This window comes from Mytilus edulis, chromosome 8, assembly GCF_963676685.1.
Source record: "Mytilus edulis chromosome 8, xbMytEdul2.2, whole genome shotgun sequence".
Taxonomy (NCBI): Eukaryota; Metazoa; Mollusca; class Bivalvia; order Mytilida; family Mytilidae; genus Mytilus; species Mytilus edulis.
Window position 1 is genome coordinate 10,783,670 of NC_092351.1, and position 19,677 is coordinate 10,803,346.

Consider the following 19,677-nt stretch of genomic DNA (forward strand, 5'->3'; position numbering starts at 1 on the left):
TGCATTCAGTTTCCTCAGTAAACCATAATATTTGTTAGTTCATTAACCATGCTGGTTTATAAAGCTTCTTTTGATTGGTAACTTACAACTTGTATGTTTCGCTTATTAACTAATTTTTTCCCAAGGTTTATTAACTGCTTAACATCATTAAATTAATCACCTGATTTTTTATGGCTATCCTACACATGTAATTATGCAAATTCTTAACTTAGATTTTTTTGGTTATTTGGCACACAAGGCACAGTTTCATGCAGTCATTGTTAAAGGCCAACAGAAAATGGGAAAACTGGTACAATTGTACTGCCAAACTGATAATGTTGTGTTCTCCAAAAATGGTGGCACCTTGTCAGAATTTTTGTATAATGATTGACTCAGAGGAAACTTTTATAGCAGTGGACATGTTGTTTATTTTAATGACAACTATTGCACATGAAATGATCCGATTCTGCTTAAACAATAATAAAATCAGTATTTACAGGACATCAAATGGTCCAGTAAACACATGTATAAGAGTGATGTCACTACCTTACCATCAAATGGTCCAGTAAACACATGTATAAGAGTGATGTCACTACCTTACCATCAAATGGTCCAGTAAACACATGTATAAGAGTGATGTCACTACCTTACCATTATATGGTCCAGTAAACACATGTATAAGAGTGAAATCACTACCTTACCATTATATGGTCTAATGATTATTGCAATTTTTGACAACAAATTGCATACATGACTTGATATCAACTTGAGTTGTTAAATTTAATTTAATAATAATCAAACCTTTGAGTTTATTATTTTTATTGAAATAAGATAATGATCAGGCTGTTTGTTGTCTTTTATGCAAAACGGGGTGAAAAATAAAACCATATAAGCCCTTAGGTGTATTAATATATGGCCATATGCATCATGTGCATTGGACCATAATGATCATCCCTCGGCCCTCGTCCGATATCTGATGAGATTCTGGGTTAGGTGAGAGTCTATGTATGATAAACAGGCTTTGCTACAGAAAAGGCCATGTATATGGTTTATCAACCATAATAAAATCAAGCATCAACCTCCCGATTGAACAAAGCAACAACATTTCTGCAAACCGTTGAATAATATAATGGAAAACATTCAAAATTACATATGGAATTAATTTGGATAGATTTTATCAATTTTCCATAGTATTACATCTTGTTAATTGCCTGATAAATACATACACTGATAACATAAAAAATCTAAAATAAACACAACAAAAAATTTTCAATTAATATTAACTTAGTATTAATACCGTAAACTAAATGCCTACTGACCTGAAGCAGGAATAAAAGCCAGATTATAATCCATGAAAGAGAATGCTTGATTTTTGTCACTCCATCATGTCTGTCACAAATATTAACTATTAATTGTCTTTTAACTGTTTTACCACAAGATAACCAAAGTTATTTTTTCTACCCATAAAAATCAATTCCAATGTTTATATGGTTTGTTAATACCAATAGTACACGCTTTGTAACATAACAGAACTGAACACGAACTATTTTGTAAAGAAAATGAAGTCAACATCCATAGTTCAATGTAAATAATCAGGTCCAATTTATTTATACTATTATTGTAGTATGAATGATCATTTCTTGGGTTGATCAATACATGGTGTAGATCGTAGAACACGTTTTCCTCTTTGTGTCACATTCTCTCTTAACACTTGTTGAAGAATCTAATTTCACCAAGAAACAAATACAAAACGCAATTATTCCTAAGTATGGAGCTGCAGAATGGATATTACACTTAGAAACAAGAGCAGAAAGGTCAAACCATTGAATATTATTTAATATCCTGTGTTCTTACAGTCTTTAATTTTCTCAAACCAAATGTAATTTGTACAAACATCTGGCTGATGATGTTATATTGCTATTAAATAGAAATCAGTAAATATTTAAGGCAACAATCATGGATTTTGAGTAACAAAACGATTATTATATAAATTAAGCTTATTGACGGCTCGGCTCATAAAACACTGTTACTTAAAAAATATTTAAGACTTATTTAATCATCACTAAAAAAATCTTGACGAATAACGTAACTTACTGACAGAAAAAATTTCAAACCTAAAAAAATAATAATGAGATTGCTTCTTCTTCCATCACAGACCAGATATGATGGACATTTAGTTATTGATCAGGATTATCAATAGTCTCCATAGTTTATGAATAAAATCCAATTATTGGAGTATTGTTTTATCTAGTGTGAACTGTGCCTGCTTAATGATTGACATTAAAATTAATTTAACAGTTTTGGTATTATGACTAATTTCTGATAATCAAGCCAATGGCAAAACAATAATGCCTTAACGCTCCTGTCCATGAGATAAAGGGCAAACTGGTTGAAGAACACAGAGATGAAAGTCCATTACCAGAACTTATCAAATTCCTCTTTATTTTCAAAACATTTTAATTCTGCTAGACATTACGTCAATTTCAAGGAATAGAATTACCTTATCAGTCAGTCTTTTTTTTTTTTTTTTTTTTTAAACATCCAGTGTTGTAAATTTTAATATTCTAATATTTATGACGAGTTTTCGTTTCATCTTTATACCAAATGCTTTAAGACACTTTTTTTTCTAAGTTCAAATTTCTTCATAACATTTAGAGAAATAGGTGGGAAAATATCCTGTGATCTGGGTCTTGACTGACTAACTGATATATACAAATGTACTTCTAATCTCCCCATTATCCCATAACACCAGATTGGAACTCAATTTATGTTATGATTTATATTGAATGGCCTCCTTTGATACACCCATAGTGCAGGCCATCTGGAGTAAATCAAACCTTTAATAGTCAAATTAGCTAGACAAATTGTTTGTTATGGAATGGACAACTTCAAAGACGGCCATATATCACTTATTACAGTAATCTCTTCAGTTAAGAATGGGGCAATTATAACTTCTCTATCAGACCTCATCATGGTCTCTGTATATATATCTTCATAACAAATTATATCATTGTTTGTAAATGAAGTTTTTTTCTCATGATAGAAATGTCTTCATATTCTTTGAAAAATTAATTTGCACTCAAAATTTCAAAAAGTAAATCTTAAGCTTGACAGATGATTCTATAATCTTGTCTGTTTGTATATCAAATCTTTCAATGCAGAGATGACTCATAATATCTGCTTAATATTAATTCTTCATAAAAAAACAAGTGTTTCAAAACTGTCCTTGATATCGTCTATAATATTAAAAAATTCAATATATTGCAAACAGCTAATAATTATTCGTTTTAACCTTCAATTGTGATTATGGGGCTTAGCCCTATTTGTAATTTATTAGTGATCAAATTTCTTCATACTGAAACATGCCTGAATAGGTGAATTTGAAAGTGTCTTCTTCAGGAAAGACCCTCCTCTTAGGAAGACTATGGAAATGCATAACAGCAAAAATTCATTTATTGTGAATTTCTGAGAAAAATGTTAATTCAACTACAACTGCATTTCCTTTTCAAAATGGATTTGTGTTTGAATTAAAGTAGTATGAATGAGAAAAAATACTAAGCTATAAGACAACAATCAGTTGCTTTGACTATTGATCTATAGTATAAACTGGTGTCATCTTTGTATTCTATTTACTGACTGAATTCCCAGGATGCTTTAGGATCTAACTAAGAACCAGAATCAGGCAAATATTTACATAATTTTTGTAATTCCTTTTGGTTTATGAAAGTGAAAATAAAGACAATTCCAATTATTTAAGATGATTGTGAAAGCTGAAAGTAAAAGTGATAATCTGGGGTTCTCTAAGGGATTTATCAATCTGCATTATAGATCTCAACTTTTAGATTGTTTCTCCAATACCTATTCATAAAACTACAAAGCAAAGCATATCATATAATGATTCAACCTGACATTCATTACATCATACAAGATTAAAGACTGCATCAAGCTGATAACAAAATATATTTCCCCAACATTTTGCTGTATATTTTGCTATCCAATCAATATCAATTATCCACATAAATTAGCCAATCAATGCTTGATTAGCAACAGAGATTTTCATTGGTGTACAGCAAATAGAATGTGACAGATAGTGACCAATAACGAAAGTTAGTCCATAGAGGCTTCCAGTAAATGTCACCATTTTTAACTTTTTGATTAGTGGTTCTCCAAGTATTTAGGAGGAAGATATGGCCCATGGGAGTGGTTGACGTGACAACCATAACACACAGCTAACCAAGCAGAATTTAATGATATGCTCCCATGACAATTATGCCTTAGCTAAATGTGTGACCAAGAGGTCTATAATTCTCCATTTAATTAAAAGTGCATTGAATGAATTACTTTGACCTTTACTAAAAGTTCAATTATCTCAAAGCCAACATCAAGTAACTATATTCTTTGCAATCCTCAGATTATACAACACCATTTGAATACAATAAGTATGAGGACAATAATTGCAAATGGACTACCTACCTACAGACAGACAGACAGTCAGACAGACAGACAAGGATAAACTAAACGCCCCCTCCGCTATAGCAGGGGCATAAAAATATATGTTTGTTGTTACAATGTAGTTATAATTTTTTTTCAATTTATTTTTTACTAAATAGTAAAATTTGAATATTCATTACCTAGCTATGGTGTATATCTTTGAATATTAGTATGATGTGTAAGGTGCAAATGCAGAAATGTCATTGGACAAAGTAGGGCCTAATATTATGCAGTGAGATCTCATTGTCTCAAAAAAATATCTGAGGTTTTAGAAATCGGGGATTAAAGAAGCAAGCCTCAGAAGCCATATGATATTCATGAACAAACAATATGAATGTCCTTATTTTCTCAGACAATATATATCTGAAATTGGGATTTAACAATATTATGTTATCTGGTGAATATATCTACAATTGGCAGAAGTCTCAGGGACTAATTCAAACAGTTTACATCTATTATGATTGACAAATTGATCCCATCAGACGTGAAGTAAATGGCAGCCATATTGGATGTGCAGTAAATAAAATTCTATGGATAAAACCAAATGGCCAATCTCCTGGTGTTGGAGACAAAATGTTATTTCTGAAAGATTAGAACTGACACTGTTATCTTGATAGAAGATATTGACCAGGCTACTTATAATGAACTGTAGAATCTGTTTTGTAATTTGAAAATATATCATATACGCAGCTAACATTACTTTTATGAATTGAAAAGACAGTTGTTGAAAAAAAGTTATTACTGAAATTGATTGATCAGTTATTCCTGGTTTTTTTGTTTGTTCTACTTAATAACTTATTAGACTAGAGTAATTTATGTGTCAGTGTCTAAACCCATCACTTTTATTTTTTTTTAATCTTAGATCTACTTACAGTGAAACCTGTTTTAAGAGACCACTTAATGGAGAGCAAAAAGTGCATGGTCGCTAAAGACAGATGTTTTTTTAATATAGGTTTAATTTATATGAAATGCACTACAGAAGGATCTAAAATTAATGGTCTTATAACACAGATTATTGCTTAATACAAGTGGTCTCTCAAGTAAGTTTTACTATATTTTGTCTCTTTTATCAGATATTTCAGATATTCAGTCATCTCCATTGGCATTCATTTGAGATTTTGAGTTGTCTATGGTTCATCAGCTGTCTTCCAAGGATCTTTGAAAACTTTCTTTTCAGGTGAATAGATCAGCTGTCTTCCAAGGATCTTTTAAAACTTTCTTTTCAGGTGAATAGATCAGCTAGCTGTCTTCCAAGGATCTTTTAAAACTTTCTTTTCAGGTCAATAGATCAGCTGTCTTCCAAGGATCTTTTAAAACTTTCTTTTCAGGTCAATTCAGATTTGTTTAATTTATATTGTTTCAATCTCTTCACAAATGACTGTTTCTTCAGAGAACAGTTCAAATGACTGTTTCCTCAGAGAACAGTTCAAATGACTTTTCCTTCGCAGAACAGTACCTGAGTGCATAGCTACTAATTGTTCTTTTTTTTTTTTTTTTAACAAAAAGTAATCAGTGGAGAAAAATGATGAATTTTCCACATTAAGTGATAAGGTCTCCATCTCCTTGGTGAAGACACAGGCCATTAACATTCAGTTATGTAACAATAAGATTCATGTATCCTGATCATGCAACACAAACACTTCTCTTGTCAAAGTCATTATGTATCAGTTGATTCTGTTATGTAATACTCCTATTATTTTCTCATACAATCCATCACCAATATTTTCCTTCTGTGTAATTATTTTTTCATTCCATCATTTCTATTCTGTATACTGTAGTACCTTCGTTACAAGACCTAACAATTGTTAATTCTGAAAATTTTGTTTTTGAAAAAAATGCCCAGAAAATTTAAGCCCCTTGCCAATTTTATTTACCATTTGCTGCTACAATGATATTAAATTTTTGCCTAAAAGCATCACTGAAGAGACATTAATTGTTGAAATTCTCATCTGGTGCAGAAACATTGGTACTGTTAATGTTATTTGAAGGGGTTTGTTAAGTGTGTTGTCTGACTTTTGACAGCATTACAAGTTTTGCAAGGTGTACTGTCAATGTTAAGACTTCTGATTTTGAAGGGTGAAGACTGTCTGTCAATGACCAAGTTGTAAGACAACTGATTAGCATTCTGAATTTCTAACCGCTTAGCAAAATCACTAACACCCCATGAAAATAAGCAGGAATTTCTTTTAGTTGAGATTCTTTTGAACTGGAAACTTAAGTACAATGAGGAATAAAAAAATAACAAATTAAAGTAATTTCTATTGGTACAAATATATTGGATTGTACAGGATATTCTGAGTTAGTATATCATCTAGTGTTTTTCTACCAAATACATTTTTCTAATACCATGATTAAATGTGTCTTGTAGATATATCCCTGTTGAACTACAGATCGTCTGGTATCTTGAAACAGAAAAAACAGAATTATAGTTTTTTTATGTACCAGGTTCCTCAAGCTGAGTCTTTAAAAGAATTTAATGTGAGAATGTTTAAGCCTACAGGAACATATAAACTGATTAACAAGGTAGTTTGACATCTGTTTCTATCAGCTGTATTTATACCTGTCTTCTGGGAGGTGTTACATTATAGATACTTAAGTAAACTGTATATACATCTGTATGGTATAGAGTATGTGGGGATTGACTTTAATGTGTACAGCATGGAGAGTTTGAAAGGTCAACTCAGGTCTTGTTAGAAGTGTAGGGATAGAATGCCCTGAATTCTGCCACATATATACAAATGTTGAAATATGTAATCTGAATGTGTGTTTAAAGCACTAAATAGGAAAGAGCTGATATCATAGAGATAGATTTTATATTCCTTCTAAAGCTACACTTATTTAGAACTGATTTTTCCCTTATTTAAGAGCTACAATCTGACTGAGTCAAATAACTTAATTTCAAATACAAAAGTTAATGCCAATGAGACATCTATCCATGAGAGACCAAAGGAAAAGCATGTAAACAAGTTTTGGGCACTGTATGGTCTCTAACCATTAGTAAAACCCACATGTCTTTGTAAATTTTGAAAACCTAATGAAACAAATGTGAAATAATTCAAAAGAAAAAGCAACAGCAGCAGCCTTATTTTTGTAAATAACAACAAACATAAACAAAAAATGCAGACAGCAACCAACAACGAACACTTTTCACTGAATTTACTGGTACTTTTATTGTAGAACATCACATTTAATCTCTATCCATCAAACTTTACATACACAACACAAGGTTTTCCCTTGAATCAGTATCATTGCCAGCTACCTTACATAATATCATTGAAGTATATAGCACCCTACAGTTTATATATGCCTTGTGATATATATCTGACATCCTTTGATCTGTATAAATATGTAAGAGATATAGATGTGTTATGATAATGTAACAACAATCCTCACTCCTCTGTAGGTTTCTCTATTGTAGCATAAATATAGTTACATTAACTGATCAGTGAAATTTGTTTATCTACTTCTATGGCATATAAAGAAGCAATCCATATATGTAAATATTATGATGAACAATTATAAAAAAAAATGATGTCTGTTTGTCTACTAACAGTGTCGCTAATGTACTAGTAATATTACTGAAATTTCCACACAGACAATATTACAGTAGATCTGATTATTAACTTCCTCCCATACATGGGCTCCCCTATTGGGGAGGAAGTAAAGAATCATTAGATCAGACCTGATATGAGCAGGGTTGGAAGGAAATAAAGAATTGTAAGAGTCAATCTAAGATTGTTAGTCTGACTTTTTAGGCACTATAAAAATGTTCTACCATCTGGTATTTCTTAATCGTAAGAATACTGATGGACAAGGTATAATTTTACAGTTAAATCTACACATAGGCAGACATGGGTATATAGAGCAATTATGCAAAACATTTCCTATCCTTAAATATTTGCCAATGGATGTCAAACAACAATCAATCAATCAATTAGTTATTCAAATTTCTCCTCTTTACAATTATTTTGGTGTATCATGTTGCCAAGCATACATCATTTGCAGTTCTTGTTTGCCAAAACAAAATTATTCTCTTCCTTTTTTATTGTTTTGATCTTACATAATATGACATGACTGCAGAATTTAAAGCACATGTTGAAGAACAGAGAAAGTTTGAATGTCAAACAAAACTTTACCCTTAAATTGTATGAATGGTTCATTAAGTTATTATAAAAAGACCTTAGTCAGACAGGCTACACTTAGATTCTAGTAGATGAGTCTACTAATTTCCCTGACCATATTGCACCTTTACAAACAACTGCAAAAGTACTGAAGAATGAAAAATGACATTAACATTACTCCCTCTGCATGTCTTTAGATATAAAGATTTCTGATTACGCCATTATAATGTTTGAAGAATTGTGTCTTTCAAAACCTGTCTTATCACTTTCGTACACTGGGTAATTCCCATTAAAGATCAATCAACATCATATTTCTTACATCAGAATGGAGGATGTCAATAGCTTTCTAATGTATCTCTGTCTGGACCCATGCCAAACTCTATGTTCTAAGTTCTCCCAACACAGACTGTAGCATAACAATGATCTATATAACATACTCCACAGAGACAATTTGTATGTTCCTATGTCTGTCCAGTAATAGCAGATAAAACAAATGATAAAGGCTACAGAAATGTTTGACAGAGATTATTGTCAGGTTAACTTTGAATCTGCTGATTCCAAATTTTAAAACATTGTTGCCTAAATTTGTACTTAACCAAAAGAATCCGTAATTTCAGGATACAGCAAATAGTATTAATACCTGTCCTGTTCCTATTAGAGCAGGAGCGGATCCAGCCATTTTAAAAGGGAGGGGGGATTCCAACCCAGGATAAAGGGGTTTCCAACTATATATCCCCATTCAAATGCATTGATCGTCCAAAAAATGAGGGGTTCCTTCCCCCAGAACCCTCTTGGATTCGCCACTGCAGTCATAAAAGGATTAGAAGAACGAAAAGGTTTTGTCATATATTATGAAATATGGACTACATTCAACATATATTTCGGCTGTTGTTAGGGGGTTTGAACAGGCGATTTTGCTCAAGAGGTGAGTGGAAAAGTAAAGTTTCCAGTGTCATTTATCACATTATTTTAGCCAGCATTCAGGGGCCATCTTAAAACACATCAACATCACTATTTATCTGCAGGTTTTAAAAACTGAAAATTAAACATAGTCAAATAACTAAATGTCCTCCAAACTCTTACTCAATCAATTATTTTCTTACTTTAATTTTTGTTCTCTCGTTACAACATGCACAAGAAAGATATAATAGTTGCAATCAAAATGAAGTAAAATAGCTAAGACTGCTATCAGTCATAATAGTGAACAGTTACTTGACAATGACCGATAAACTGTGGTCACAACTATAGCATACCAACACAGGAAATAATGAATTATGGTAAACCAATACTCTTCCAACTGTGGTAAGAATTCTCTTCACAACATGTAAAACATCTACAATTTTGTTTATTTGAAGAACGTTCACCAGTATATGTTTTACACATGTAAAAGGTTTTGTTCTCATAATTGCTTTCACCTGTCAAAACAAAGGTTGAACTCAGCAAGAAGATAATTATTTATATTGAAGGTGAGAATTGTCAAGTTTAGATCATGTTTATTGTAATAGGCAAACTCTAGCTCTGAGAATCAGCTAACCAATTGAATTATAAAAGAAAAAATCACAAAAATCAGAATGTTCAAAAGCCATGAAAATAAAAGGATGACTTGTTCAAAATGAGTGTTAAAGATATTATGCTACAATCATCAATCCATAAAATTGCCTAGATAAGGATGACAAAAACAGCGTGGGTACAAATACAAAATAAAAGGAAACACAAAATAGTTTTAGAATCTAATTTTCTTTGAAAGATAAACTTAGATTATAGAAAATCAGAAAAATTATGATCAATTTTTCAAAAGTCAGAAACTGCTGATAAATTTATCAAAAATGAAATTTCTGGCAACATAAACCCTACTAACATTTTTTGTTTGATTGATTTTGATGAAAGCTATTCTGGCAAATTCTGATAATAAATTTCCTCATAAGATTCCCAGCTGGTGTAAAAAAGATCTCTTGGTACAAAATACTTTAATACAAACACCCCATTCTAATCATTATCAGTATCATCAACTTTCTTGTTAATACAGAAGTTTTGATAAGGTCAATTCAGCAATATTATAAGTAATATCTTTTGTTTGTCAAAGGGAAAATAGACATTATAGTCTTAGAAGAGCAAAATCCTGCACTTGTAAGCTCAAACTAAATACTTATACAATATAAAAAAAGAAGATGTGGTATGATTGCCAATGAGACAACTACACAAGAGACTATATGACACAGAAATTAACAACTATAAGACAAATTAAAACAAACATTTGATTGATTACAATTTGTTTTGTAATTACTTTTCAATATTTGTGTGCTAATAAAAAGATATTACTAATTTTTATGGAATTCAAGCAAGGGGGTGGCGTTAAAAGGCGTCATTATGGAGGAAAGGGTTAACTAGTCATAAAAATTTAAAATAAATAGAATATCTTCTTGAGAAATTCAGTCTTCTAGAACAATATACCTTTTTTATCTCATAAAATTAATTAAAACATTTTAAAATGAAGAATTAAGTTTACATGTCTCATCATACTAATGGATGGATATCAAAACATTTGAATGAACACAAACATTAATGGGAAAATGATGACAAAAAAGAATATCTGTATTGATTATATAAATTTAATAAGAAAGTCATATAAGTCTTCGTCTACTGGAGCAAAGAAGATCTGCAGACAGTGTATTATAAAGCAGGGACCCAGTCAATCCAATAAAACATCACAGTTCCTCTGATGTGGAACAAATCTACTAACAGTACCAAACAGAGACAAGGGTACCAGTAAGCCCAATAATTGATCAAGTAGGCAGACAATAACAGACTTCTCTGTTGATGTAAATCACAGATCAACAAATATCACCATAAAGTACAAAGCTCCTGATATAAACTAAATAACTTGTGAACGGATGGACACGATAGATATTGAATGTCAGAAGATTCACTTCATATGAAATATGTGTACATACATTCTAACCAAAGAAATAATTTCCCTGCCATTTTTATCAATTGATGATGGAACTAACCGTCAAGGAAAGATTTTTAATTCTCTGACACCCTCTAATTACAGAGATTGTAACTGCAGATTTCATAGGCTGGTATTCATAAATCTTTACACCTATATTAAAATAATATAATCAGGGAGGCAGCTTTATCTTAATCTGTTTTTCCAGCTCATTTTACAATACAACATGTACAATGAATTATTGGAATTTTGTTGTGCATTTAGTACTCATTTCCATAAAATATATTAAATTCTCATTTACATAAAATGTATTAATAGTAGCTTACTTAATATATAACTTCTTAAAGGAAAATTTCAATGAGTCTTAAAATTGTTCCTCATTACAAAGAAAGACATTTCTTCCCCACACAAACTTCTCTGATTTCAAGGATAAACAAAATTAATACGGTTACTATAATTACTGAAGAAAGCACTCCCTGTGATATCTTATTCAAAACATAAAGAACATCAAATCACGGGTCATCAGTAATTATACATAATTAATCCTATGATCTTTTCATACCATTATCTCATACCTTAAAAAAAGTTATGGAAATTTAAACACACCTCTTTCATGTCCTTGTTCAGATTAAGGGCAACTTCTAGGTGCAATTTTAACACTTTAAAATTTTCAAGGATTTAAAAAACAGAATTTTGTCCTCAATTATTATGGAAACAAGGTTTATTTTTTGATAACTTTAAAGTTGTATAAGAACTCTTATAAATCAGTACTTTACATCTTGTGTATGACTTTAAATGATGCAATAGTAAGCACGATGTTGATGGATGCCCCTCATGGATGGATAAATGATTGAAATCCTGACTCCACAATATTTCACATGACGAATTCAACACTGCTGAAAACTCCTTATTGTAGTTTTTTTTCAACATGTCAGAAACGATTATGTATTGCATCAAAATCAAGCAATCAAACAGGATAAAATTCATAATTTTATAAAGGAATATATGGGTGCAAAAAAGGCAAAATCCAGCAATTTTCTCATAATTTTTTATGCATGGAATCTCCATTAAGTTTCCATTTAGGCAAATGACTTGAGAACACCCACACCATTCAATACTAAGAATCTTCCAAAGTGTACAACAGACCTGATAACAGAATTATTTCTCCCATTGTGACATTTTTTCCATCAATTCCATAGTCTATAGTGACAGATCTATCCCTGTTGAGACAAACACCTACACTTTTTAGTAGAAGACTTATGAATGGCATGAAGTATGTGTGTTCTACAAGATTAACAGACGTGATGTTGACAGGCTAACAGAATAAAAGTAGCTACATTGAGTAAACATTTCTTACCACTGCTTTTAATTATGCATGTGTTGAAATGTTCCAAAAGAGGGAGAATAACATATTAATGGAGGCCTGGTAATCTTTTAAATTTATGGGATTTCCCTAAAAACTAAACTTATGATCACAATTATGCATGTGCATTGTTTATAATATCTGTCTGGGTATATCATGTGTTTGTCTTCCTGTACTTGTAATGCCCTTTCCTGACACCATTGTATTGTTTTCTTTGTGTATATAATAATAAAGAATTTCCTCCTAAATCATAACCTTGGTTTAAAAAAAAATCAAATCTGTTTACTTAAAAAAAGTCTCCACATATTTGAAAAAATAAATGCCCCAACTTTTTGCTCTGAGTCCTCATAGCTTCTTTAGTCTCTGGAATTCTTACCTTATTGATTAATTTATCTCCTAAATATCCATTCACATTACTATGTCTTTTAAGTTATCTGAAAATAAAAGAGGTTTAAAAATATTAATTTTTGGGAAATAACTGGCATTGTTCACTGTGTCAGAGATCAGGTGTCCACCTACAAGTATGTAGAAAACAGTTCACTGGTAATGTTTTCTATTATCAACTATCTTCAGTACAAACTAGAACAAGAATGCACACACTCAAATGTCTTGCCTGCTTAACTTATCATGATTGAAGTTATATTGAAAGTTTGTAAATAAAATATTTACTACAAGTATCACAGACTAACATTATCAATAAGTCATGTTATTGAAAGCATCCAGGTCTTCTACCTTCTAAAGTGTGAATCTTTATAAACACAAAGTTTATGCTGCCGCCATATAGTAATCCCTTAATGTCTTGCATTCTGCAACTCTTATCGCAGGCTAGACAGAAATGGATGAAAGACTAAAATGGCCTTAGGAATGATAGACATGATAGTTTCATAAGCAATTCAGACTAGTCTATGATGAACAATTAAATACTTGGAAATATAAACCCCAATAATCTGCGGACACAGAGATATGTCTGGCCAATGTAAAATATTCAAAGAACCATGTGACTGTGGCCTACATGTACATTTCTACTCTCACATATATATCTGGTCGTCAATTGTCTATTCTAATTCTAAACAGGTAGAAGACAGCGGGGTTTGACTATGTCTAAACCTGTTGGGCTAGACCAGCAGTGGTTGGACACAAAATTCATACTGTAATTCATGCAAAGATGAACAATAAGCATGGTTCAACAATAAACATCATGAAAATGGTCAGAAATGAAAATATTTCATACATTTATTAAATAACGGACATTAAAGTACTGTTCTGTGCTTCCAATTTAAATGGAAAATTACTAAATAGTAAATATATACATTTGCACATAAGTTTCTTTAAGACACCAAATAATTGTGTCTTTATATTACAAAAGAGAGTAATTTTTAACTATGCTTAAACTTGCACTTACAACTGCATGTTTCACTTTAAAAGAATATTGACCTTGAAATGTGTCATGTTTCACTTTAAAAGAATATTGACCTTGAAATGTGTCATGTTTCCATTTTAAAGAATATTGACCTTGAAATGTGTCATGTTTGGCTTTCCAATACAATCTTAAAATGTCATTTCAAAATTGAAGATTTTGTTTCTTAAATTAGTTAAAAGATCTCAGAAATCATGTTTCTTTTAAAGATGCATTTCCAGGCCTAATTGATGTCTTACATGTAATTCATAAACACTTCAAAATGTCAAGATGTCATTTAATTTCAAATTGAAATTCTTCACTAATTCACTAGACAATTGTGAGAAAATTCTTCATTTCAAACTGAAGTATCTATTTGTCAATTGATTGCATAATTATAGAAAAAATTGTTTGTTTTTGATTCTGAATGGTGTGCAATGCCATAACTATTTGCTTACTTCACAAAATTTAAGGTAATTCAAATTACAGCAGCATTCCCAATTCTGTTATTTTGTGTTTATACAATGTAGAATCACTGTGATTGTCAGGGTACATGGGACTATTATTCCATGTCATGTAATGGTCTAAATCATAATAGAAGGAAGTAAATCAGGTACCACATCATGTAATTCAGAAAAAAATAATATTTATAAATATCAAAACATGATTTGTTTGTAATTTGAGGATCCTAATGATTTAGTGATTATAAAAGTGAGTGTCACTCCACCCTGTTCACATGAGGTTTAATAGTTATGCATACTTGTATCTGAGACTACTGTAACAGTATTATAGTAGTCTCAGCTTGTATATATATACATGTATAATAAATATTCTCTGTAATATTATATAACACATAAAGTTTGTTCTTTCATTGTCATGAATGATTAAAACACTTAAAGTTGCACTAAAATATATAATCCTCATTATGATTTTTTTATCATTAAAGATATTTTAAAGTATAGGGATATTAAATGTTGAGGTTTTGTGAATGTGCTGGGAGGGTCCACATTCTAATGTGGGACAACTTTGTAACATGACATAAAAGGTCCTGTTTTCAGTCTCGAGAACAGATATATATTATTTTTTGTTCAACTTTCAAATTAATTGCAAGCAGAAATAATAAAATGTTTTGGTGAAGCACATACCTAATTTATGTTGAATTTTCTTAAGTTCTTTTTATCAACAAGTGGAAGATAAAACTAAACATGTTAAATACCTTATGTAAATTTCACCAAATCTGATAATCTCTCTAGATAACTTTTAAAACAATCCTTTAGATGAATGAGCTCACATATTTTAGATCAGTGATGCATCTACAATGCAATGTCACATTTCCTCATTCACAAAGAATTCCACAACTAAACAGTACATTCCTTAACAAATATTGAATTTTTCCTCTTTTCTAAATCCTTTGTGCTGTAGCTGTGTACAATACCCCTATCAAAATGTCACATTAAGTTTATGGTTGTTCCTAATCCAGAAAACAGGGTCATAAATTTATTGAGAAGAATCCTGGGGGTTATCTACATAATAATCAAAGATTAAATTATCTAATCAATTACAGGTAAATAAATAACCTCAGGTAAACTTGTTTGCAGGTCAGCTGATTGTGGGGGAGGGAATAAGTCTGGTGACATGTTTCTGGTCAATATTGATTGAATTGACAAATGATATATAAAAGATTAATTCAAGTATTTAACTCTCCACAATAAGGAGGATTTTTTAACAAAGGCTCTATTGACAATCTATACAACATCTTGTCTAGGCGTGAATTGTAAATATTTAATTACTTTTCCTCACTTCTAATTAACAATAAATCTAAGAAAAGATCAAACACATACACTTAATTTAAATAATAAAATTATCTAAAATTACTGTAAATGTGTGAAAAAATATTTGTAAGGAACCAAGGATTTATATAAGATTATGTAAAATTCTTGCATGATTTTTTTTCATATTTGACTAAATCTGCTATCTACATCTATAGATATTGTTCCATAGTTAACAAAAAATGCTGCATTTCAAAGTTTTCAATAACAAAATTACACTTGCATCCAAATACTACTGAAATGAGATTAAATAGGGTCAGTAAAATTATATATTTTTGGCTTGCAGAGTAATACAGATGTGGGCCCTCAATATCCAGTTAAAAATCATTTCGGAAACAAGTATCCTTAAGACATTTACCTTTTAAAATCGATGAAATATTGTATACATAAGTCCAATTGCTAATGTCTTTTATAAGTCTTACAAGAAACAAGTCTCTCTCTCCTCATGTGAATTAATGTGATTATTATTTTGTCTGATGCCAATAATTAGCCAACACCACAATGTAAACTATCCTGTGTACTAATGACCTCACTGGAGGCTGGCTTGTTTATTTTACTCACACCTGATACCCTTTCTGTTTGTCTTACACATATCTCAAAAGCTGTGGGGATGATTTATTTCCAATTATCTCCCTTAGTTCCTCACATCAATGCTGGATTCTTTGAGGTCATTGTGACCCAATGTGACACCAGCAGGGGCTTGGAAGTTTGATAAATGATGCTAAGAGCAGATCAAAAGACTTGGTCAGGAGCCTGGGCTGTCTGTAATCTGTCCAATGGTCAGGTCACTTTGAGGAGATAATTAGTTATTAGTTTCTAAACAAATTATGACAAATGGCTTCAAGTGTGTAAATTATCCTCTTGAATGAATGGGTTCTAAAGTTGCCCATTGTTGGATGCTGAACACACAATGAAAAATTGTCCAAATCTACCGGTAATTTGGTTTATTAATTTTTTGATTATATTAAAAGGAAATCTGCATACTGATAAGATGGTTTAAACTGATATCAAAATGTGCAATAATTTGTTAAAGATGAAACAGGTGTTTAAGGTCAAAACTAAATATCTTCTCATTTTCAGGAACTGTAAATTTAAACTCATATGCAAGTCAGGTAATATACTTTTTAGGATATAAATTTTGTATAGATTATTATTTTTTAACATCCAATAGGAATGACACTCCAAATCTAAGAGATGCATATACATATGTATTGTGAAAAGTGTCCTGACCCTCTACCTTAAAAGTACCTAATGTCAAGCACATCTTGGGTCATCTTTTGTAAACATGATCTTTTGTTGTATTTCAAAATTTCTTATCTCCCCATTCCACTTTTGTCCCCTAAGTCAACCAATCTAAATTTAAAGTATTAGTACTTCTATAACAATATCTATCTCTACAAATTTAAGTGACTGTCATAAATATGCCATTATCATGATTATTAAACAGTGATATTCATAAAGATCGGAAATGGAATGTGTTTATTTCTTAAAATACTGCATCAAAAACATTAAGAACCTTCCTCTCTAAATGTTTGAAAAACACTGACACCTCAGCATCTAAACAGTTCTAGTTTGTACTTTGAAATAATCAGATTAATTATATCCAGGAACAGACATTTATCCCATAAACCTTCCTGTATGTTTGGGGGTATGGCATGGTCCACACTGTACCATGTGTTACATGCTTGTTATCACACCTCAGGGAAACAATAAATATTGTCACCCTTCAATTACAGGGCGATAAATCTGTCTATTGACTGGCACATAATTACAATTTTATCTATATATCTGTGAGGTTAATTAAGATAGACTTCATCAACCGCTTTATTGCATTCTCCTAAACTGACCATTTGACCAAAGAATGCTAACAACCCTAACTGACCATCCTACCATAACATTGAAATTCTGAATTGTGCAATTAGTTCATTCTTGACGTACTTGACATTTTTCATAAATTACATCATAAAAATTATTAAAACCCATTTCATTTTTAATTTCTGTTCCTATATGTATATTCCTTTAGAATTTTTTTGTTCAGTACATTTATCACAGATTAGCAAATAGTGATTTATGACTGGTTATATGTGTTGGAATTTTAAGATAACCCTTTATAAGCTACAGGTTTTTTCTGGTTATAATCTTATGCAAGATTTGATACTTCTTTCTACAATAATGGGCCCACAGCGGGGGAACAGTGAGATCATTACATTATACAATTATAAAGAAGAAGAGAATACTGATGTGTAGTTCTATAGATTCTTTAATACATGTATTCGTAGGATACCAATTTTTGTGGATTTTGTGGGTGCAGGTAAACAACAAATTTAAATGTTCAACGAATTACAAATGTTCTATGAGCACAGTCACAGTACAGTCATGACAGTGATCTAACTATAGCCTAGACAGTATACATAACTGTTATAGATAAGTCAGCTCCGACTGTATCTATAAATATCTCTCTAGTGTTATAGTAGTCTCAGACTATATATCTATAAATATCTCCTAATAAACTGAGTAGAATGAAAGAGATGTCATTACCAGGTGACCTTTCACGGTCTGACCTTTAAAACATATTACCACATCTATGTGCAAAACAAATATTATGGTGACATTATATAATTATTGAGGCATCATGTTACATGTTTGGTGTATTACTGGGAAAATTACAATCTGTAATATTTTATAACTTATACATAGATTTTCACTACAAGAAGGTAGTGCCCATGATAATACTTTATCAGGTGTTAAGAAATTTTCTCATGTATATATGGTCTACAGTAGTACAGGGAACACAGCTAAAGTGATCTACAAGGTTGATGCTGACATCATGCATAGATGCCAACCCCCTTTTGACACAATCAGTAACAAACTATCAAATTTTCCGTATTTTTGAAAAGTTTTCAGTAATCATTCATAAATGTGCATTTACCAATAAAAATTACTGACGAGTGGTTGCAAAGTGATGTACACTAAAATTTGTCATTTAACATGTTGTCTGTAGTATGTATTCCATTCATTAATTGTTCAGATGTTCTCGACTCAAACATTTTTGTTTTGTCAAGGAGAAGTAGAGAAAGGGGGAAAGCTACTTAATAAAATGCAAGTTTGCCTCTTCGGAAGTCAGTTAGTTACCCAACAATAGGTTGATAACTCCCGAGAAACCAGAAGCATTACCTGCAAAGCAATAAGGCTGCATTTAACCAAAACTCAATAGATCCAACGTGTCTTCTCTGCAATGAAAATTCAGAAACTGTTGAACATTTTATTCTAGACTGTAAACCTCTGAATAACACTCGTATACCATACTAACATGAATTAGACTGCTTTCTTCGTAGCATTAAAAACTGTGATAAATGCTTTAACCTAACCAGCTTAGTAATAAATAAACAGCTTATTTTAGATCCAAGTAGATTATTATGCGCATGTGGCTGTAGATGCAAATGTATGGACAACTGCTTCAAAGTAGAGTATATAAATAGAAAACTGTGCTATGCTTTACATACCAAAAGAAATGAACTTTTGAAAGCTCTACCGTCAAACAAACGAAAGGG

General features: G+C 31.2%; 1 protein-coding gene across 23 annotated transcripts in view; it reads right to left on the reverse strand.

Moving 5' to 3' along the window:
• Positions 1–19,677, reverse strand: part of LOC139484776 (teneurin-m-like) — a 163,678-nt gene that overhangs the window by 74,526 nt on the left and 69,475 nt on the right. For 20 of the 23 annotated variants that reach the window (XM_071268721.1, XM_071268717.1, XM_071268715.1 and 17 more), the window contains one exon: positions 13,278–13,335. The gene's annotated coding sequence lies outside the window, so the exon portion shown is untranslated. Of the gene's footprint in view, positions 1–1,298; positions 1,425–13,277; positions 13,380–14,755; positions 14,882–15,513; positions 15,634–19,677 lie in introns of those variants that run through there. The other 3 variants (XM_071268710.1, XM_071268728.1, XM_071268711.1) reach the window with 3 other exon arrangements.